The sequence below is a fragment of the Chamaea fasciata genome, unplaced genomic scaffold (genome assembly GCF_029207755.1).
Source record: "Chamaea fasciata isolate MVZ Bird 193981 ecotype frontalis unplaced genomic scaffold, bChaFas1.0.hap1 SCAF_8, whole genome shotgun sequence".
Classification (NCBI taxonomy): domain Eukaryota; kingdom Metazoa; phylum Chordata; class Aves; order Passeriformes; family Sylviidae; genus Chamaea; species Chamaea fasciata.
This window is the reverse complement of record NW_027094093.1, coordinates 26,675,443-26,699,445: the sequence shown is the minus strand read 5'-3', so window position 1 is coordinate 26,699,445 and position 24,003 is coordinate 26,675,443. Positions and strand designations below refer to the sequence as shown.

Here is a 24,003-nt window from a genome sequence, read left to right as displayed (position 1 = left end):
TATTAAAACAGCTCTCAAGAAATACATTAAAACTAAGGTGTTACAGGGCATATCAATAATTTGGGGCTCAGGGTTTGCATACCAACTCTGCCTGCATTTCGCACCTGGCAGGCTCCAGACCAGCTCTGGTTCAAAGCCCTGTAGAAGATCTCCATCTGTGCATCATTCCCTGCCCATAGAGTCAACAACTTTCTAAAACTTACTTGTGTAGGTAAACTCACTGTGTGCACTCTCTGAAGATGCTATTATAAGTCTCTCTTTTTTTTTTTTTTAAATTTTTTTTTTTTTTTTTTTTTTTTTTTTACCTCAGCCATCACAATCCCAACAGGACTGTCACAGTGATGCTCTTGCTCCAACAGCATCCTCTGGAGCCTGGGGTCTTCCAGCATGTTCTGCAAAGATCCTCTCCCAACAAAGCTAAAAACAGAGGGAATAACATTAAGATAGGCATAATTTACATACTATGGAGCATGTAACATACACCTTTGTCCTCAAACATTGTCTCCTACAGATACACAGGACCATTTGCCTCCAGAAGCTCATTTACTTCCATTGAGCTCCTTCCTCTTCAGTCCTCCCTGTGTATGACATCTTCCAAGAGGAACACAAGGTGATGTTAATGGAGATGTAATGGTCTATTAAGCCCTCTTTAATTAGTGTGGATTACACAACTCGTGAAAAGAATTTCATTAAATGGTGCAAATGAGACAATTATTATGGAGAAGCATATAACCTCACCATATTGCTGCTTTGAGAAAAAAAAAAGAGAGTGGAAGAGCATAAAAACTGGATTAGTATCTCCTTCACCCAGAGCATATTGTCAGTTCTCCTTTAGAATGAGACAGAGCTCTCCAAAGCTCAGAGTGAAGGGGAAGCTAATGCCAGATGTAATACAGCTGTACAGGAATAGGACTATCAATGAGTATCTTCTCCTCCAATTTAAATGTACTCCAGATGAACTTTCCAAAAGTTTGAAATTCTGGCTCTGACACACTGAAACCTGAGTATTCTCCTTAAAGAAAAAAATTTAAGTGATCTTTTTTTTTTAAGGCTTTTGTAATTCTCATCTTGCATCAGAATACAGGCTGGAATGGAGATATTTTAAAGAGATGCTTTCTATTTAGGCTGTGGCTGTAGATGCATTTGGAGATGGAATTATGCAAGTACAGAACTGTGCTCATTTCAGTCTCTGTACAAGAGAATGGGATGTCAAATGAGGTTAACAACCTGTAAGACCAGCTATTGTGAGTGCTGTTCAACTCAACTGATCTTTGTTTTTTCTCCAGCAACTATCAAATCAGAAGGAATGAAGCTTCAGAATAATCCTAAGGAAACTGCAGCAGTTTCCAACGTCTTGGTGGGTTTGCTTATTGCTGGAAATCTTGTTGGTTCTCTGCATTTCTACAGCCTGGTTTGTCCTGAGAGAGACCTGCCCGTTGCTGTCCCTGTGATTTAAATGGATGGACAGCAAATGCTGATGGCTGTGGCAATTATTTCCTTGGCATTATGGCTAATATTATCTGGAACTGTCATGGTTAATATATTTGGCATAAGGAAAATGGTACCAGAAAAACCTATCCTAATCCTGCCTTCAATGCAACTTTGTATCACTGATTTTTGGGGCTGGAACATTTAACTGCAGGCAGAAGCTGGCTTTGGTTTTATGTAAGTGAAATGTTTCAAGGGTGTATTTTTCCCTCCATGCTTTTTTTTTTTTTTTTTTTTTTCTCTTTTTCTTTTGCTTGCATGCTTGCACTTCTATTTTTAAAGAAAACAGTTAATTTGGATTGTTTTTTTTTTTTTTCCATTATTAAATCTGTATTCAAAACTCATCATTCCAGTGAAATATAAACTTCCCCTGCTCAAGATCGTGAACTCAAATCCTATACAAACACCAGACATTTTAAGTCATTGATATCCAAAGGTTTTTTCTTCTTTTTAATGCACTTCTCACGTAACACACTTTTAAATTCTGATTTAGTAACTCCATTGCTGCACCTCCAGTAATGAGGCCGAACCACACTATGCCAGATGCTGTGTAAAGACAAAATAATTCCTGGTTTAAATAAGTATGAAGTGCAGTTTAGGTAAAATATTTCATGTCCCCTTCCCTGATGGTCACCATAAGATGCCAGGAGTCGGCAGCAGAGCCTGGAGCAGCCCCTATAGCCCCCTCTCCCCCTCTGCCAACTGCTGCAGCAAATGCTGCTTTTGCCTGAAAGGGCTCTTGTCTTTCAGGGCTACTGCTTGCTCACTGCTCAGCAGTGACAACCACGGTGCATTTTACAGCATAAACCAGAGGATTGTTCTCTGCTGAATGTTGACATATGATGATGGTGCATTTTAAAGCGTAAACCAGAGGATTGTTCTATGCTGAGTATTAGCATATGGCTTTTGACATCTGGTCCTCTAAGAGCAATAAACTGCCAATCAGGAGGCACATTGGGTAGAAGCATATTTTTTATCACTACCCTTACTAATCACCAAGATTAGTCCCGGCTTGGCTATTGTGACTGACAAACACACTAAACCTATTCAAATATCCTCATCCATATTCATTTCCTTTAAAACAAATTAAATTCTCATGTAAAATAATCCTCAAATTCTCAAAAAAGCTGCTGTTTTTTTTATGTAGGTGGCATGAGTTCAAAGACATCTGGTTAAATATGCATAATTTCTTAAGAGCAAAAATTACAGCTTTTAGTGGTGTTTGCCTTCCACTTCATGAAAATCTCTTTTAATGTTGCTAGAGATCTGTGTAGCCTGGACAGAAGTTTCCTTTTCTAGCCCAGAGGGGTAGAAATGTCATCATTTTCAGAGCACAGCTGCTTTGTCAAGACAGTGGCACAGACAATTTGAATAACAAATACTGAATTCCTGCAAGCATTTCTAAATCTTCTTTGATTGAAAAAAACCCCAAACCCTCAAATCTAAAACAAGAAGCGATAAAGGAAGAGGACAGGATATGGATTATTATACATCCATCCTGAATCTTTACACTTTTGGGGAAGGAAATAGGTTTTTCAGAAAGTGACCTTCAACAGCCAGTAAACATACATCAGAGGAGGCCACTTTTAAGTGGTTGTCTCTCAGAGGTGAGAGAGAAGGACATGAATCTTAAGCAGAGATTAATCTAATGAGCCATTGCATTAATAATAAGAGAAAATCTTCAAGCTAAACTGAATTGTTTCAGGGAGTCAAAAGCAGATGAAATTGAGAAGATGAAATAAAGCCAAAAGTGAAAAGTAGTTAAGATAGATTTGCCTGAATTGCCATTTGTCATGGACTCCTTAGCCCCTCATCACTTGGAAAAAATAAAGAGAGAACAGAGACTCTAAGAAAAACTTCATGAAGACAATCAGTGCAGGAAGGAAGAGTTTAAAGGAGCCAAGGGGAACAGGTATAGCTGTATAGGTGTAACTTAATTTGGCTTGCATGTAGCATGGGCATGCTCTTCCTGTATCATGGGTCTCAGAAACATGATTCGAAAGAGCTGAATATAAAAACGAGTAATCAAAACAGTGCAGAAGTATTCGATACAGTTGGCTCCTTTTCCATCTTCTGGTAATATGCCACCTCTTTCTGGTGTGTGGTTTTGTTCATGCCCTCTTTTTGAACACTTTCTTCTGAACTGATTTAAGGATTTTCCTACTGTCTATAGGTAAGAGAAATTTTTGTTCTAAAATTGCTTTGTTTGCTTTACCATGACAAGTCACTCAGAAGGCTGTACCTCACTAGAAACATGGATATCTGTATTTGACCTTACATGAAATAATTTTATAGTACAAATAATTTATCTGGAAGAGTTCTTTCTTTGTATATTAATAAGAATATAAATATTCCCGAGAAACAAACATTGGATTATAGATTTTCAGGGTCTGTGCTTTATTGCTACAATAAACTGTATAAAAGGAATGATAATGGAATCTTCTAGATCAAAAGGCAGCCCAGATGCCATTTTAACAATTTCAGAGTACTGCCATGACCTTATAAAATGACTTGTTAGGAAATTGCAGCAGTGTGAGAACCACTTGTGATGTTCACTTTATGTTGCTTTGTCTCTGCATATATAGGGGAGAATATCATGTTATTTTGCAAGTAGCATATCAAAAGGAGACGGTGATTCTGTGGACTTATGCCTTCCAGCTGCTCTCAAGTGCATACCTTAATGTCTAATCAAGGGTCAGTTTATGCTCCACTCTTTATTCTGGGTAAAAGCTCTACTAGAGTCTCTCTGATCTTTTCTTATTTTTGCAAAATGTATGGGAATTTCAGGTCTTTGAAACTTCCACTGTGTCCAAGAAATTCAAACTGAAGGAAAGAATGGTAGAGATACTTGCAGTCCTGCAAACTTTGCTGCTACAGAAAATCAGGATAATGAAACAGATTCCCTGTCAGAATCTACTGGAAAATACAATGCAATTTAGAAAACATACTAGAATGCCATTAGACACGTATTTTCTACTAATGTTGCCATTTCTCATGAATGTTGCCATTACTTACGGGGCAAGAAGCACTAGAAAAAGTTTTTCAGAATTTAGCACAAGCCAGCCAAGACACAGTGCAGGAGACAACTGTGTGCCCTACGTCTCTGATGTTGTCAATGGACCTGACAAGGGCTTATCACTCGATAGTGTAAAGAATAGCTTAAAAACCAAACGTTTCCCTGTATCTTTCCCAAATCCAAGTGAAGACAGCTCTGTAGAACAAAAATGTAATCCCCATTTTGCCTCTTCTGGGGGTCAGGACAGGCACGAGTCCTCCTTCGGGCAGATCCCATCACCTGCTTCCTTGGCCACGCACTAATTTGTCCGTAGGAGCTTTTAATGCGCTGGTCTGTGGGAAGCCTTGGAGCTGCAGCCGTTCCCAGGGACGAAGGCAGGCTGGGAGGCAGCACTGATGGGGGATTGTCCGCGCAGCAGGGCTGGGCTCGGAGCAGGTCCCCGGGATGCAGTGGCAGTGCAGCAGCACCACCGCGCGATGGCACAACGCACACACGAATGCGATGCCCCCTCCTGCAGAGCGGCTAAGGCAGGGAAGGAAACCGCCTGCTCCCCTCCCCTGCTGCAGCTGCAGAGTTTATTAGGCTACTGAGGGGATAAGACTGGTGAAAACCAGAAAGAAATTGAATTTTCCTAACTGGTAAAGGAAGAATACCACTAAGCCTGTTGGAGAGGTGAGAAGCATCAGCTACTATACTGCACATCGCAAATGGCCAACAGGAATATTCTGGATTTAAAAAAACAAAAACAAAGCTGAATTCAGAAGCAGCACTTTTGTGCCCTCTTTTATAAGGACAAATCTTGGGAGGCTAAATCGAGCCTTCCCTCCATTACACCCCCTATTTATGAGAGAATTTGCTACCCAAATGACTGGTTGTTAAGGCAGAGAGGCTTGATTGACAACAAGCAGTCAATCAAGCATTACACTAATCCTGTCAGTCTATTAATAGGTACACAGACAAAAAGACAGAAAGAAAAAGGAAGAAAAGTGCAGGTATTTGTCATGGTTTAACCCCTGTCAGCAATTAAGTGGGGTGGGGGACAGAACTGGAAGAATGAAAGAGAGGAAACTCCGGGGTCAAAGTAAAGACAGGTTAATAGGCAAAGCAAAGGCCATGCACATGAGGACACCAAACCAAGGAATTCACACACCAGTTCCCATGGGTAGGGAGGTGTTCAGCATCCCCAGGACAGCCAGGCTCCATCACACGTAATGATGAATTGGGAATACAAATTCCATCACTCTGGACATCTCCCTGTCCTTCATCGCTGAGCTCCATGTGCTAAGCATGATGCCATATGGGATGGGATATCCCTATGGTCAGCTGGGATCAGCCATCCTGTCTGTGTCCCCTCCCAACTTCTTGTGTACCCCCAACCTCCTCACTGGTGGGGTGGGGTGTGGAGCAGAAAAGGCCTTGACTCTCTGCAAGTGCTGCTCAGCAAGAACAAAAACATCCCTGAAATTTCAACACTGTTACCAGCACAAATCAAAAAGCCCCAGAGTATTTACTGTGAGGAAAATTAATTATGGAAAAATAATTAGAAAAAGATGTAGAATGTTCAGCAAGGAAGTCTTGAAATGCTCTTCCTTTTACTCATGGATTTTTTAAAACTTGTGGAGAGCAAGGGCAGAGGGCATCTGCCATCAGCTAGATTTATATCTGGGCATCAGGCAACAACATGAGTAATTTCACCTACCTCCCCACTAATCCTGACATGATCAAATCACCTTCAGTGTTCTTGACTTCTTAGAGACAAGTTCTGCACATCAAAGATGGCCTTGCTGGCTAATTGTTAGCGAGATATCAATTATTATAAGATGCTCAAGGTGAAATGTTTAATACTAAGTAAAATGCAGGATTGTTTATTCTGCCTAGTGTAATAATCTATTCCTGAAGCTTCTAAACATTTAATGAAGTGCATCTTTTACTTCATGCTTAATTTTTGTGAAGGACTCATGTTCCATCAGGAAGTTAAATTTGGATTCAGAATCAATGGTTTCTCGATAATTTCAATCTAATTAAGTGGATACAAGGGATTGAAGCAAATTCTGATGACAACCGGAGCTCTTATGACCTTATGACTTCAGAAATTCTCCTAGGCCCCCAGCAAAGCCAATACTATTTTTGATCCTATAACCTACTCTTTTTGCATTTTCAAAGCACTGTGAAATGACACAGCAAGGGTTCCTGTTTATAGGGAGCATAATTTTTCAGCGGGTAGTTTTCTTTCCATGTTCCTGAAGATTTACTGAGAGATCAGTTAGGAACAGCATGAAACTTCTGCAGCTGGCACTGTGACAGCAGGGAAGTCAGCTCTGTTGTTGCTGCTAATCTCGAAGCCTGTGTATGTACCCAGCTCACTGCTCCACTACCACTTTCCATATGTGAAGAGCTGTGGTGCTGTATGCTCTCTCCCTGGGAAATGAGACTTGTTACTCATGGTAACCTTTATCTCTGTGTGACATTTGAGCTGTGAGGAGAGGATGGCAACCCTTTCATTCCTGCGCTTGCGCCTTTCCTTGGCAAAGTGTCAGTCAGTTCTGGATTGTGCTGCTTCTGCCGCAGCTCTGGCATACTTCACAGGAGGCACAGAATTACAAGGTTTACAGGATGCTTTATCACTGCAGACAGTCTTTTCCTATGCCACTGCCTGTATTCCTCTCCAGTTAGAATAAAAGAGAGCAGAAGCTCCTATCTGCTTCTGCTGGGCATGTGACTGATCCTCTCACCTTGCACTCCTTAAATTCCTCAGTGACCTTGATTTCACACAGATCACTAAGGTTGCTGTTTTCTGCTTTAAGGCTTGTCTACCTATTTGTGCCTGGACTGAAAAACATGCAGTCTTTTTCTTTTTACTAAGTACCACTCTATTTTTTAATAAAACTCTATTTAAAGTAAATACTTTATTTATTTTTAAGAAAGGGATGATATAATGCAGTTATTAACAGGGGACTAAACTTTGTCATCCAGGAAGTTCTTTTACTCTCCCATTTCTGTTAAGAGTACAAATCTTTGTCAAGCTATATTGGACTTGCGTCTTCATCCTGAATCTGAAATTTGCTTCATCCAAAGTACAATGAACTAATTTTGAGTTCTTGAGCCCTTCACATCATACTCAGGTTTTTCATTCTATTAAACAGGATGAAAACTCATCTGAACCTGTCTGAAAGCTAATATGGCTGGCTCAGATTCTGAATGGGAAAGCATCCTGAAACTTTGTGTTGAAAATAAAGCTTTAAATAAAGTTAAAAGAAATGGATAGCATGCTTCTTTTACACTGCATCCCTCTAATGTGCGTCTATACCTGACTGAAAGGCAAGGATTTTGGTCAGAAAGGCAAGGATTTTTTTCCTTCCCAGAAAGTCCTGAGAAGAGTTATTGTGGTAAAAATATACACATTCTGGTTTGTCCCTCCTGACACATGCTGGACAGGGGACCTATCCCTGGAAATTATATTTCATTAAGAGATTCATATTTCCTTGAAGGTGGAACTCAGATGCAAGCAGCTGATAAAATGAATCTAAAGTGAAAGAAAAAGAGCATTGACAATCCAACTCAGATGGTACTACTCACATTCTGGATTTTGAGTCTTGAAATACTTTTAAAGACTCCACTCTTGAGCTCAGTGAGCTTCAGTATTCACTTTTTTTTAAAGTTCATTTTTACAGCTCTATAGGGAAGATGTACGAATATGATCAAATACTACCTAAAAGTTACAAATCAAAGTAAAATGCAGTCCTGGAGACTGTGAGATGTGGCAAAGGTCCTCAATGTCACTCTTAAGACTTTAAATGAGCAGGTGTCTCCATTGCAGCATGTGGCAGTCCAGCATCTATGCAGAGCAGGAGCGAGGTGTGCAAGTAGGGCTGAAAACAGCCCCCAGTCACTTGTGCACATCAATCATCTGAGTCGTTGTACCTGGAAAACTTTCAGGCCATTGCTGTAACAGTCTGCCTCCTTCCTACCTCCTGCAGTGTGAGGTATCTCTGCAGAGCTATACTGGCAATGAATATTGCCATGTTGTTCTGAGCCTCAGGCCACTGTTGTAAAGGTCAATGTAAACAGCTCCTTAGTTACCCCTCAAAGACTTCAATAAAGCACTGCAATAATGAAGTTGCACCAGACTGCCCTAGAACAGAAATGCCACTGACTCCTGGCAAAACTGATGGTCTTCATAATTCTAAACAAATTCTTGGTCATTCCAGTGACCTGGGCTCATAGCCTCAGTCTTGATCCCCCTTCCTTCCAAAGAAAAGGGAAATAGAATTTGGCCTAAGATATTATAAAATCTGTATTCCTTGAGGAAATAAGCACCCTTTTCACACAGGGGAAGTTCAGCAAGGTCAGGAAAGGCTCTCTTGGTAAAGGAAAGCCAACAGTTGCATACTATATTGGGTTGCTCTGCTGAGTTTTACTTTCCTCTTGAATAGCTCTGAGGGATTTTTTTAAGCTTCAGTGGTGAGATTTTTGTATTTATGATCCAGTCAGTAACTATGACCCATTAAACTAATATCCAGCATTAGTCACTGAAAGTAACTTGGGAAGTTAACCACAGAGCAGTTAAAGGGAACTGATGGAAAGGCTCAGACAGTTCACTAGATAGAGCTCTAAAGTTTCTTTCCTACCAATCCCCCCTGCCCTTTTTTTCCCTGAATCTTTCTGCCTGGTAATTATATAGGAATTCAAATGTCTTCTTTTGTGAAGCATGAGGAGTGGGGAAGGGATTTAAGGCTGCCTGACTGAGGGAATGCCACAATGGAGATACTTCAGGCTTTCGTTCTTAAAAAATTCAAACTGATTGACCTCAAGCCCAACATAGACATTTAACATTTTATAACAGGAGACTGAAATATAGAAACTATGTTTATTTAAGAATAGCACTTTTGAAATGAGCAACTGATCTGTTTTCATGCTGTGGGAATGGGAAAAACTCTAAGAAAAGGCTGTTGTGCTTGAGAAAGATTTGGGTACCTCATACAGAAGGCTGGTATGTATTAATATGAACAGATGCTTATCAAGTCTAACTGCAAAACCGGCTCTTTTATATCACTGGTTATTCCTACTTTCAACTGCAAAGATTTATTGGAAGACATATTTTTCAAGGTATTTCAGATACGGCCAATTCTAATCCATGCCAGAAAACAGAATGGAAGATATATGGGGGAAAAACAAGCATTAAAAGAAGAAAATAGTATTAGTGTAACATTAGAGGTGTTGCTTTAAATTTTAAAATACTCAGGAAATGCAATATATTGGTTTTGTCAACTTTTCACCAAAAAAAGGAACAACATTTTAATGAAAATCATCTTTTCTGTGGCTCTGTACAGAATTAACTGTATCAGGTCAAGCCTGTACAATTTGCTAAATAAAACTGTTTTAGTGCAGCCTATAAATAGGCTAATACATCGTCTGCTAACACCCCCTACAACCCCCCAGATATGGAGATCCAAGTGCATAAATGTGTGCAAGAAAACCTGTGAGGGAATAGTGAGGTAAAGTCCATGTGCACTGGAGATCATTGGAGTGGCCTTTATGCCTCTAAGTCATTATCTTTATGTCATACTTGGCTCCTGGGTGACTGAGTCCTGTTTGGGATTTGGGACACTGCTGTTCAGGTGGCACCTCTGTCACTTGGAGGGTCGAGTGTAGCAAGTGAAGAAAAGAACTTTGACTCTGAGTACTTTCACTTTCCAGTCCTCTTCACTTTCTAATTCTTAGGGCCTTTTGCTGTCAGACTCAAAACCTTTCAAAATGCTCCCAAAATCAATGTTTTTCATTGAATTTATGTTTCAAAATCGCATAGGAAAATGTTGACCTCACATAAAATTTGATAGTACTGAGGGATAAATTTGAAGAGGATTGTAATTCCACAAAAGTTAATAATGAGATCAATTAGTCCTAAATGTCTGACAGTGACGTTAAAATAGGCTTCCTTAACATTTTTAACTGTGATTAATGGAGTTAATAAAGGTAATGAGGTTTATTTACTTCAATGTATATAATATTATTTGTAGACATCCCAAACAGAACTATGATCATGGTATCTAACAGCATTTGATATGTGCAAAGTGATTAAAAAACCTTTGAAATATCTTTAGGGGAGGAAGAGAAGATGAATGATCTAGCTTAAGTAAAAAAAGAAGGAAATGAGAGCAAGTAAGTGGAGCTGAGTAAATAATTCAGAATTAATACTTTATTTCATATATAGAGTCCTACTTTTTTGCTCATGGGATCCACTGAAATGAAGAGATTTCCTCAAACCTATTTATCATATGAACTTGATAGTTTAGAGAAAGCCTACACAGCAATGGGACCAGGAGCATTAGAAGTTCAGGCTTCATTGTGAAGGTGTGAAAGGCTGGGGAAATCAGACTGTGTTACTTCTGTTCTCTCCTTAACTATAGAGAGAAAGATTCCTTCACCAGTAATTCTCAACTTGGCAGGTAAATGCAAAGTATTATCAATATGTATTGTCAACCCTAAAAGAACCTCTCTGGCTGTGACTGGAGCCTAATGCTCCAGGGTATTTGTAAATACATGACAGAAACACTGTGTTTGTCTTCAAGGCTGTCTACAGTGCTGGGGTCGATCCTAGGATGCCATCAAATCCGATATCCTGGTCCACTGAAATACATCCAGTAAATCCCTTTTCTCCCTAGCTCAATCCCTCTTTTGAATTCTCATTCTGCATAGTAGTTGTCCAATGTATGTGGCAGCATATCTGCAGCTTTCACCCTCCTTCAGGACACTGCTTGCAGTGCCAGAACTCCCTGTTTTGATTTCTGTTTTACAGCTCATTTTTTAAATCTGCTACAGTTAAACTGTGGACTTCTAGAAGAAAAATCAAATAAATATGCAGGGTGATCCCTTGAATAGCTCTTCAGGCCAACCTGAGATACATTTTGCAGTATTTAAGGGAAGAAAAAAAACCAAACCCAATCCCTAAAACTCCACAGAGAATAACCTATAAATCAATCCTAAATATGAATACAAATTCAGAGTCTACCAGAAAAAGTACCAACCCTCTGCTTTAGGGTGACCCTAGTGATAGTCCTTATGACTATGGCAGTTTTCTTCCGTGAAATATGTTATAGGAACAAATATCTACATATAGAGCACCAGGCTCAAGAGATGTACAGAGAGTGAGGGAAGACAAGGAAGCTCCTGAAAATATTCATCCACACAAACTTTGGAAATTCGGTTGTTAAAATGCATGTAGGCAAAAAAGTGGCCACATATGGCATGAGGTTCTAAAAGGTACACTGGGAGGGTGAAGGTGAGTAATGGAAAAGGAATACTGTGTTATCTGCAAGGACTACACTTACAGCTAATTTGTGATTACCAGCAAAAGGTGAAGTGGTCTTTTTGGGAAAAAGGAACTAGAACAAATGCAAACTGAATACAACAACAACAATCATTAAGATTTAGTTGTATCAAAAAATTGCCTGTTTCATTCTAAACTATTATCTTCCAAACAAATACTAACACTGTCAGAAATGTTTTATTTCAGTCCGAATTAAGGAACTCATCTTCCTGAGATGGGTACTTTCTTTATAATATAAATCAGAATGCATTGAAAACAATTCTTTCAGCTTCAAAGAAAATACAGCTGAATTCCTGTTATTAAAGAAACTGCTTCATTTGCTCTGCACCCCATCTCTGCACTGCAGGATTGCTGGTCAATTGACCTCAGATGCCTGGCTGCTTCTTTCCCTGCACATGACTTATCTTCCTTGCCAAGGGATAGTGTAAATCAATCAATTCTTCAGGTCATGTCACAAACTTCTGAAATTGCCCTGGTAGCAACCAGTTCCCTCTAAATCCTATTAGTTCTTGCCTGGAGCACAATCAGCTTAATAACAAAGGAGGTGGGAAAAATCTGAATTTCCCCTCCCAATGGACAGTTGAGTTTTGAATCAAATTCAGTCATAGTGGAAAATGTTTTTCTGTGTGAAAATCTAAAAAACGTTCTTGTAAGGAATGCAGAACATCTCCATCCCCAGCCACAGCCTGTGACTCCTTGATTGACATGGGTGATGGAAGAGAACTGGTTGGCTGTGAGATTTCTACAGTAATCCAGGATTGCACTGGCCCAGTCTGTGATAAACCAGTCAAAATATCGCGGTACACAAAGAAAGACAAGGAAATCAAAGCACAGGGATGCTAAGTAATGTTTTCCTCCCTTTTTGGACCCTTTGGGATGCATCCCCTGCTAATCCACCTTAAACATTATTAAATCTCCACTAACAGGAATTTTTTATGTAATCCTGGGCCACTCTTGTCCTCCACTATCTGAAGGCCCTGCCATCCTCTCTAGACATTTTTAAGGGTCCCTGGCCATAAGTCCATTCCCCTTTTATAGCTTCTCCAACAAAACAATGTTGGAGGTCACTGTGAAAGGAACTGGTCAGAACAGGGCATGCTTAATAACAGATTTCAGAAAAACAGGCTGAAGTTTTTAAAAATCAATCCAAGACCTGATTGATTTATCAGGGCCTGTCAGCAAGCTTCTGCCCTCCATGAATCTTTGCTAAAAGAGGCCTCCCACAATTTAAGAGACAGCCTGTAGGCAGCTCTTGAGATAGTAATGAGAAATTTCTTGGTCAGTATGGGCAGGGGTTTTTTCTTGTGTGTGTGTGTTTGTGGTTTTTTTTTTTTTTTTTTTTTTTTTTTTTTTTTTTTTTTTTTTGTTTTGTTTTGTTTTGTTTAGTCCTTAGGGGTTTTTGGTGTGTTTTTTGTTGTTGCTTTATTTGCTTTTGAGGCAGAATTAGGAGTTTCCCACTCTCTGCTCACGGTAAAGACCTACAGCAAAACCACTCATGGCCCACCAGTGCAGAACACCCATGACATGGGCTCTGAGACTTCCCACAGTAATTCCCCAGTAGGAAACCTGCTGCTCCCAGCACTGTCAGCTGTGCTGTTTTCATGGGTACTTGAACGAGGTTTAACTCTGAAATGCAGCATTTCATCTGGTGAAATGTGCAGCAAAACCAACCTCATTGTGGGTTATGCAGATACTCCTCAAGTAATTTACATTAACTTAATCTTGCTAAACTCTTAGAAGATCCTACAAACTGCACCATGGGGGCCTTCTCTACTGTCAGCCTTTTATATTAGAAATGCGTCTTTACAGAAAGCCTTTCATTTGAATCCTTAATCCCATTTAATTATTTTTTTCTTTAGCAACACTGTGAGAGAGTATAGAAGCCTCTTGTCCATACCTAACCTTGAAGCTCAACAGAGACATCACAGTGCAGTCAGTGCATTTGTGTGCTTCTTGTTGGAGGATGGGTTTCATGCCATGACAGTTCATTGTGGGGAATTAAAGGGACAGCATGGATTTCAGGAGCTAGCAAAGTTCTTATGAGAGCCCTTGAAACCCCCAGCAACTTGGATGAAAATCTTTTTCACTTTATTGCTTTTCTCCCTTGACTTTTTTACCCGCCATAGTCAATCAGAAAGGCAAAAGCTGTCTTAGTATTCATGGTAAAAAGTTTCTAATTGAACAGGAAAATGATGTCTTATTATGCTAAGTGTAAGCCCTTCTGGTTGGGTACAACCTTTTGCTAATTTTGGAAAGAGAGAAATTAATCCTCTAGGTGCATTTAAGTAGTACAGTGGGGCCTTGAAAAGTTTGGGACCTTCACCTGCATGTGAATTTTCAGATACACTCAGATAAGCATCTCCCTTGTGATGCTTTTAGGCAAGTAGTCAAAAGAGCAGCTTGCTGGGCTGCATCCAAACCATGTTAATTTGGCAGTATGGGTGGTTTATACATTTTGATCTGGCTCTGGTGGTTGATACTGAGCTCTTGAATACTTGGCCTTCTGTGACTTGCCCAAGGTCACAGTGGAGGTCAGTGCCAGAGTTGAAATGCAGACTCAGATTTTGAAACAATTTCCTTCTGACTGTTAACTCAAAAATACACCCTCTCTCATTAGGCACACAGTACTGAGGCCACAGGAGGCACCTGAAATAGAAAACCCTATTTTGATTTGGTGATCTCTACTAGAAGATGAAATGGACACATATGAAGCATTTCCTATTTCCTCTTAAGGTTTCAACTGATTAAATTAAAGCAATGTGAGAAAACCTGCCCTGGGCCACAACGTCTTTTAGGGCTGTGGAAGGAAAAAGCCCTTATAGCTTTTAATGAGCTCATGAGATTTTACCCTCTGTAACCAGTAAATCCATCACTTTGCAACCATGAAGGTAATTTATGATTGCCTCAATTGTTTCTTTTATTTATGGGACATTTTTAGTATGGAATTTAATCAAAGAGATTAAATGTCACACTACCTATTACCTTGCTGTTAAGATATTAATCCTATAGAAAGAAATATCAAACTCTGGATTAATCATAAAAGAAAAGTAGTATGATGGCAATGCAATTGCTTTAGGATTCATGATTTTTTAACTCATTTAATGGGGGCAGAAGTTGAGATGTCACTGCCTCTTGTAGCATAGTAGTTGTTTTTCAGATTTAGAAAGGAATATGAAAATAACCAGAGTTAGGCCTTGATTTAACAAAGTGCTTAGCACACACTTAGCTTCAATGTGCTTGCCTTGACTCCAGTGAGACTTATGCCTGTGGTTAAGAACTATATAAGGCAGGATTAAATCACATGCTTAATTTTAAGCATCCACTTAAGTGCTCTTGGTAGGTAGGGCTTCAGTAAGTTAAGTTACATATTTGACAGGTTTGCCAGCTTAATAGGATAATTTCAGAACTAAGAAAAGGGAATGAATATGCTGCCTTTATTTATGTTACACATTCTATACAAAATGGTTCCTCAAAGCCCTTTATGAACCATAAACTGAACTACATTTCAGCAATTGATTTCAAAGCCTTTTCTACTGCAAAAGCATAACGCCAAGAAACCTGGTGAGAGAGCACAAAGACAAAAAGTTCAATACACACTTGCAGGAGCTGTTGTATATTGAGGGAGAAGTCTGAGACCACAGGAATACAGCAACATGGTGTTAATTTGTAGTTTTAATCTGTTGAGGCACTTTTGAAAAGACCTGTATTGAGTTAAGCACGGTTCTGCCGAAGCTATTTACCATCACAGAAAATAATGGTCATCTCTGTGTCATGAGGAATAAAAATTATAAGTCCCATGTCCTCTTCACTGAATAAACACTATACTGCCCAAGCCAGTCATGAGTTAACCAGTTTATAGGCATTTAGTGTTTACTGTATCAGTGATATACTCTCTGGGTAGGCCTAGTTTTCAGTACTCAGATCGGCCAACTTACTCTAGTGTCCCACAGCTGGCTAGACCTCCCTTTCAGAAGTTGTTGGGTGGGTTAGTTTTTACCAGAACTCCCCTCAGTTCCATGCTTTGCTTCTTCCCACGTAAGCCCTTTTCATCCATGCTGACCTAGACTCTGGCCAGTGTGGCCTCTCAGGGACAATGCACAAAGATCTTCCAGTAGCACCTTCAGAAAACAAACACTCTGACCACTACTGGAACTGTAACCTGTGGCTTAATATTTGCCTGAAGGAATAGGTACCTAAAGTAAGCTTTGTATGTGTATAACCTGAATTCATAAAACCAATTAGTCACTCCTGACATCAGGTAGGTTGAGCCTGGCTGGACTGGAATCAAACAAGCAGCGAACAAAGGCTCCCTGTTCGCAGCTACCTTTGTTCCTCCCTTCATAGACTACAAAGAAAAGGTTTCTAAAACACAGCCCCAGTCACTGTCTGGCTTTACCTTGGCCTTCCAGCTTCATTAGGGCAAGGAGTACAGGGATTATATTGCTATGTCATCCAGAAAATACACAAAAAGCCTCAACAAAAAGCATCATCTGGTAATAATGAAATATTCAAACAGGTTTGCGGATGACAGTGCCTGTTTCTGACAGGAGAATATTGTCTGGGAGAAGTTATTTGCACAAACCAGTGAATGATTGATGCAAGGCCAATGAAAGATTGATGTGTGAAAACACAAAACACATCTGCCCTAATTGAAAGTCCTGGGTTCCCCAGGATTATGGGAGGGGAGAAAAATTCCTGCTTATGAGATTCACCCTGTCATCCCATCCTCCAAAAATTTTCTAATCACTCATCCTACCTCTTTCTTTCACGCTGATTTCTCCTTGATGCCTCCATCAAGATTATCATGGAGTGACAAACTGCATACATAGAGGACTTGGTAGGAAGTCAGGTTGGAAGCAGAATAGCTGTGGAGAAGGAAAGCAGCAAAATGAGGGGAACTGACAGGGAAAACCAGAGCTTCTGCTCTGTCGTTTAGCACCCAGCTTACTAGACAGCGTCGCAGATGCCATGAAGATCCATTCTGGTGCTTTGGTTTATGACCATCAATAAATTACATAGAGTCAGGAGAAACTCTTATTCTAACCACATGTGTTCTTGCTTCCCCTGTAATTAATGCTTAGAAAACGAATAAAATTCTAAAAAAACACCTTGAAAATCATGTGTATGCATACGCAATTCAGACAAACCAAAATGGCATCAGGAAGTTTATTCCTGGGAAGTACTTTGCAAGGGCAAAAACATATTATGCATGGACTTACCAAATAGTAAAAGGCCAGTCTGGGTATCCATTCGCAAATCAGAAGACTGAACATTTTGGAGGTTTAGTTGTACAGTTTTAAAGCTTCACAGTCAAATCTCACTGACAATATAGCCAGGACATGGCAGATTGAACCTTGCTCTGAATTTCATGCCCAGGATGTGCTTTCTGGTACACACTGGCACATAACAGAATATTAAACAACGGTATATTTTCAGTCTCCTTCTCTTGCAAGAGTCTGAACTTCTCTCTTCAGTGCTTCCACTCTCTGACCTCCTCAAACAGACACCATCACTGCCTTTTCCCGTGCATGGCTTAACTGGCACCTTCAAGGCCAGGAGCACCATTAGGAAACACCAGGGATCCTGCCCAAAAGCATGAAATGACAGGCATTAACTCTCAGCCAGGGTTCACTGGTAGTTCACAGCATTTCTTGCAGACAGGAGATAACTAAAGAGAGTAGAATGCATTTGATATATTTTAAATATCATTGTTTTCCTTCTAACCTTGCTGGTGGCATATAGCACCAGCAACTATATGGGTAATGATACCTCAACAATGGGCACCAGCTGAATCGTTAGAAAGCTTCAGTCTCACCCAAGAGCTCCCTTGCTAATATTACCAAGATTGCTCTCTCCACAGAGCTATAAGATGGTAGATGGCAAGAGATGTGGTTCTGTGGCCTGGAAAGTATCTATACAGTGAAAAAGAAGTGGTGCAAGGAGACTGGTCTTCCCTCAGCCTTGCAGACTTTAAGACGGCAATAAAGAATAAAGACAGAAATAATCACATACGTGATTCTCTGCAGTCAATAATTTCACATAATCAGTTTTTTGAAAATTACTGGGAGACATTCCTGACATCATTACCTAATTTCCAGTTATGCCTGGGAGCTCTGTATTTGAACTCTCCCTTCTCAGAGCAGACTCTGAACATGCAAAGACCAAAAAGCTATCTGGTCCCAGTGAGCTTTCACAGGACAAGTCCTGCCAGGCTGGATCAAAACTTTGATGTTTACTTGTTTTCCCCAAAGAACAACACCCAGGGTTGAAAACAGAGTATTTTTATAATTATTACATGCCTTGAAGCAACTGTTATTTTCTGTTCTATTAACAAATTTTTAAGGAAGCGGGTGGAGGGCCACAAGGGAACAAGAGAAACCTTAAACATTTCTACTTTATCTGCCACATGCACATTGTACTGTGATCCACAGAGAAAGTTTATATTCAGATAGCATTAGGGTGACATATCTGTCACTGAACTGGTAGATTTGGGCACTGAGCAAGCACTGTGATATTCTTGAGTATAACTTATTTGCATAAACCATTAATAAAAAGTGACTCTTCCTTCTGCTGGCCCTGCTTTGGGCAGGTCTTGGCCAGAGTACTCCTTTTCCAACCTTAATGATTCCACCCATGGCAAATGCCCTGTCTCTCATCTTCAAAATAGGCTTCCCCTTCCCAACACCTTCTGGAGCCCCTATAACTTGATCTTTGTCTCAAGAAAGCTCAGCCTTTGACTTTACTGTGCTTCTAATCTCTAATTTCACAGGTCAAAATCAGAGGTTTTATCTTGAATGCCCCTGTATTTGAAGGGGCTTAGGAGTATCTGAGGGGTAGCTGTTTGTCCTGGGTTGAAGTATATTCTATCACCATCTTCATGAACTGCCAGGTGAGGCAGTGCTTCCTGCCTCCTCCACTCTGGCTTATCTTCTGTTAATGGGCCATCAGCACCTTTGCCACACGACTCACAGATAACCCCCTCCTGGACTATCTCCTGTTAATGGGCCCATCAGGCCTTATCACATGACTCACCATCCCATTGTGAGATGCTCCGCCCAGAGGGAGGAACCAAGCATTCCAGCCTGGATATAAGCTGAGACTCTGAACACCAGAGTGGCGCTTACCCACTGGATTCCCAGAGGACTTCAGCTACCAGACCTTTCCACAGGATCACTGCTTCAGGAAGACCACCTCATCTGGACTGCTTCCATCACTCCGCTCAGGTTGTATTCTGACTCTGTCAGTGGTCTTTTGTATTATTGCATCTATTTTATTTTACTTTCTTTCCCTTTTTTCTATTAAATTGTATCTCTGACTTGGAGCCTCTCATTTGTTTTGCTTTCAAACCACTACACTGTTGCAAAGGCTATACCTATAAAAATAGTTGTGGAAAACATGAGCTACCCTGCTCTCCCATTAGGAAAACAACAGTTCTGTTTTAGGACTAAAAAGTGTTTTTTTAACACAGCAACAAAAAAATAATAATAAAAAAAAGACTGTCATTGTAACATCTGCTCCTGATATTGTACTGTGATGAAGTGTAAATCCAAGCTGAGCAGGCTATAAATTGCATTATATCATTGGTCCTCCTGACCCTCTAGTCAGACAAGTTTTCTATTACGAAGACCCCATATTCAGGAGTTTATATCCTGGCTATAAAAGTTTAGTCTTAGCTGAAAGTTGGTATAAAATACCATAACTCCAGAGTGAATCTCTCTTATAAACTTGATAACAGCTTGTAATACACTTCAATAACCTCTTTCACAGAAAGGGGATGGACTGTTTACAATTCACTGCGCCCCCCATGGAAGCATTTACTAGTGGAATCACCTTTGGAACAGGCAGAGTAAAATATTGCTTCTACTTTAATCTGCAGAGGGATAGGCTGAGTTTTGATGCCTGTTTTGGTAAACTGGAGAGGAAAGCAGCAGATTTTTTTCTCTGTAAAAGACCAGCATGGTCATTATAAACTACTTTTAAAGATTTTTTAAAGTTCTAAGCTAGTTCTAACTTTAGTTATCAATACTATAAAAAAATAGAGGCTTCAAAACTAGAAAAAACATCTATTTCTATTTTAAAACACCTTTGGTAAGAAATAAAGATTGTACTTGAATATTTTCCCTTCTTACTTACTTGCAAGTTTTCAGCCTTTGAGTTTTATCTTAGTTCAAACATTTAAGTCAAATCTCTTTCCTCTGCAATCTTGATTTTTACTTCAGTTGATTTGATCCCTTAAATTCCATATTATTGTCCCTGTTCTCTGCACAGACTAGCATTGCTTGAAGCACCAGCAGATGAATACAAGAATTCAACTGTTAACCCATAAAGAGCAGACACAACTCAATCTCTTCTGGACAGAAACAAATTCTCAGGAGCATTTGCTATGAAAAAGGATCAAAATCTGATCAATATATGACTGAGGGTGAATCTCAGCTGGTGCTTTGCATGGGAAAGTCCAGTTCCCAACAGTTTCACAGTAAATAACTCCAGGCACAAAGTGGGCTCAGATTGGAATAAATCCAATCCAGGACAGTCTCAGGGGCTTTGCATTTGAGTGAGACATGACTTCAGTACTAAACAGAGGAGTTCTGATTAACACAGTTTGAAATTCTCACCCCAAAGCTCCTGTGATAGAAAGCCTCCTTGGAGGAAGCAATCCGGGACATAAAGCTGTGATCACTTAAGTGAGAGGCATGCCAAGGGACACCAGTTTTCCCTGTCTCCTGCTTATATAAGTGGGAGCTCTTGTGGAAGGAAGGAAGGAAGAGCTGTATGTACAGCTGTCAAGATAATCCCACATAAAAGCCTCCTAAGCTGATAAATACCCTCCTCTCCCAGTAGGATGCGTTGTTTCTTCGCCGTTTTGGACTAATGAGTGTTGATTATGATACAGATCTTAACACGACCTAGTCACCAGTCAGGTGAAACTCTTGTCAATTTTTCAATGTACACGCAGAATTAAAACCTTCCTGCGACCTAATGATCCACGAGGTAAGTGGGAGGAAAGGGGAGGAGGAGTGATTAATCTCCCACTGTTTAGCATCGCTTCATTCTTTACAGAGAAACACCTCTTTGCATGAGAGTTTTATAGATTATATCATCATCCAACACCTCAGTATGCACATCCCTGGTCCCTATGGGGAAATCTAAGGTTTCTTGCTCAGTAAAAATCTCTTAAAGTTTTCCTCCCCACAGCATGCAAAGCTGTTTCACACAGTACTCCACCTGGGCTGACGCAGCTCCATGCAGGCTCCAGGCTGGCAGCACAGCAAGATGAGCTTAAGAAACCCCCACAAGGGATTTAAACTCCCTTCTCTGAGCTTTGTTGGGGGGCTCCAGCTTGGCTTTCACCAACCTGCTATTGGTGCTGGGGATGTAGATGGCTCAGCAGCACTAAAAGAGGCACTGTCTTCTGGGGTAACCCAGCTGGCTCTCCTTATGTCTGGAACACACAGTCTGCTACATTCCCTGATACTCTGCAAGGCTGACAAGCACTGGTAGCCATTTGGCATATAAAGTATGGAAAGGGAGAAGATCTCACTGTTTCCTGACTCTCCAGTGTCTGTGGATACTCATTTTTCTGAGTACTTCTGTCTTTAGTCTCTTCCCAAGATTTAAAAAAAAAAACAAAAACAAAAAGTTTGCAGCAAATGGCATTTCCTTTCTGCAGCATAAGCTTTAAAACACACAGTGAATAAACTTCTTCCAAAGATTAGAGTATTGTGTTATTTGTTTAAAAAGAGCTCTTTGCTCTAGTGTTTTTCCTCCTCCATTAATCAGAATTCTTTCTGTATTCCATCTCAAACTTAAGGGCATACCTATACTGCTAAAGAGAACACAGTACAGCCTTATATCAGGTGGGAATGACTAAGGAAAGCAGGAGCACATACTTGATCTCTCAGGCTTGGCAGAGAGAGACATGAAATCAGCTAAACCACTTGTTAGCATTCTCACTACAGAGGTGGCTCTGGGTACACCCAGATGAGTCCCCAGGCCAGGTGTTTCAGAACTCCTGCCTGAGATTTCCCCGCATCTTTAGACAAGGATCAAAGATTGACCCACAGCAAGCACAACCCACTGCAGTCCTTGGCTACCTGCCCTGACTGCATCCACTGACTGCTGGAGTAAGAGGTGATGTGGACACCCTTTCTCCTTTTTGAATGCTTACCCAAAGGATAAGGAAGACACAAATTCCTTCTGTCCATGCTGTGGGATGAAGACTACCAAATACATCTCTTCCTCACTGCAGCACACAAGGATAGGTTTTCTTCCTTGTCCACTCACTCTTTAGTGGCAGCTCCTCCAGTGTTCCCTGAGCTGCTGTAGTCACTCCTTCCTCGCTACTTTTCTTGTTGTGTTATCAGGGAGCAGCAAGAGCAGAAGGAAACAGAAGGGAAGCTGTGAGCTCAGGAAGACCACAGCATTTGAGGTAACAGGGTCTGTCAACAGTCCCAGATAAAAAAAGGAAACACATCAAGTCCAGGATCTGTGCAAAGAATGCACACAGGAGCAAAAGAAGACGGAGACAAGGCTGCAGCCTTGGTCCAAGCACCACCCATGAGACAGGGCTGGAAACAAGCAATCTACAGCCCTGGGCCAAGCCTGAAAAGAGCTTCTGCAGCAGGGCTGAGAACAGATACATCCACAGCACAGCTTGGGGAAGGGTTGAATCCTCTAGCCTTTGCTTAAATGGAATCCTCAGACCCAGGGGAAGGGTATGGATGTGGGTCCCAGCTGAGGCTGGTTAGGGTCATTTGAGGCCCATTAATGCCCTCACACCTAATTGCATTTTCCACACTGCTGTAAGTCCTTTTTCCTCTTTTGTGGCCTAGGGTCCCAGCTCTACCTGGGACATGATGGTGTTTTTGCAATGCAAATAACAAAGCAGTTAATCCGTGATGCGAATTAAATTCATGTCAAGTGCTACATGAAGGGTGCCCACACAACCTGCCAGGAGGAGTGTAACTGCTAATTAGCACCCATGTTGGCTGTCGGGGTGAGGACATGAAATGTGTGAATGGAATACAGAGAATAAACTACCCACGCCGGGAAACTGCAAGTTGACACAGTCCTTTCTATGCCAAATTTTCTGTGCTCTAATAACAGATATCAAAAGGGAAGGGAACTCGTAAAGGTACAGCATTTCTGATACAGGAGACTGAGAACCCAGATTTTGGATACAAATAATATTGAACTTTACAGGCAAAGGTACCTTAAGAGATAGGTGTAAACTACAGTTAAACACTTCGAATTGTTTTAAAAAGGTAACATGAGGAAAAAAAAAAGAAACTAAACTGTTTTGGTTATTCATATTGGTTTCTCTGTGTCTCTGCTGCCTCACTCTGCTGACAATGTGGGTAGTTTTCCAGCTTCTAACCATATTGGTTTTCTTAGCAGAAAAAGCCTAAGGTTATCGAAACAGTTTAGTTTCTTGATTCTTTGTGTTGAATTCATTATTTTCTTTCTGCCTGGATATGCTACTCTGTGTTGCACACGGTGCACCAATCTATAACCTGAGAAGAAATTGTCCACAGAGCTGGTCAACAATTGAGGTGAATGTGTGCTCTGATGATTAACACATCAACACTCCCATCACCGGCCAAGATTTCCATTAGAACTTCTCAAAGGGACAGTGGGCCAATTACTGGTGAATACAGTGGATGCAGTTCCCAAATTCGACTGGTTTCCTTATTTTCTGAGCTGTGTTCAGCCTTGCAGCACCAGCAAAAGGGGCCCTTTGAAGGTATTTCCCACCAGGGCAGCTGGTACTGACTTTGCTGAAATGCTTTCATTGATTTCATCCCAAATGCAGAACAAAGGAGAAACAAGAGGAGTTTCCAGGTCAGGAACATAATCATTTGCATACTAGGTCATCCCACCCCTGTCAAATCCCTCTTGTACCTGAGATTTCAGAGTCAGGTGAAAAACTCTCACTAGGGCTGGTACACACAGAAAACCTGGCATGTAACATGGGAATGAGATGTGATTCCTCCCCAGCTCAAGACTACCATAAAGCACTGACCAAACTCCTGCCTTGGAGAAGTCACTCAGGGCAGAGTAAATCTGTTTCTTTTGGTAGGAGCTGTGCTGCAGTAGCAGAGGATGGGACACTCCTGCAGGCAGAAGTGCTTCAGAGTCCTTGAGCCCTGTGCAACAGCTCCATCCCTGCATC

At 40.7% G+C, this 24,003-nt stretch overlaps 1 long non-coding RNA gene across 1 annotated transcript; it reads right to left on the bottom strand.

Annotated features, from left to right (window-relative positions):
• Nucleotides 1–313: 313 nt before the first annotated feature.
• Nucleotides 314–22,070, bottom strand: LOC136293035 (uncharacterized). The gene is made up of 3 exons (XR_010722069.1): nt 22,000–22,070; nt 16,588–16,696; nt 314–417 (listed from the first exon to the last, which is right to left on the bottom strand). It is a non-coding gene; the product is annotated as an uncharacterized lncRNA (long non-coding RNA).
• Nucleotides 22,071–24,003: the final 1,933 nt, after the last annotated feature.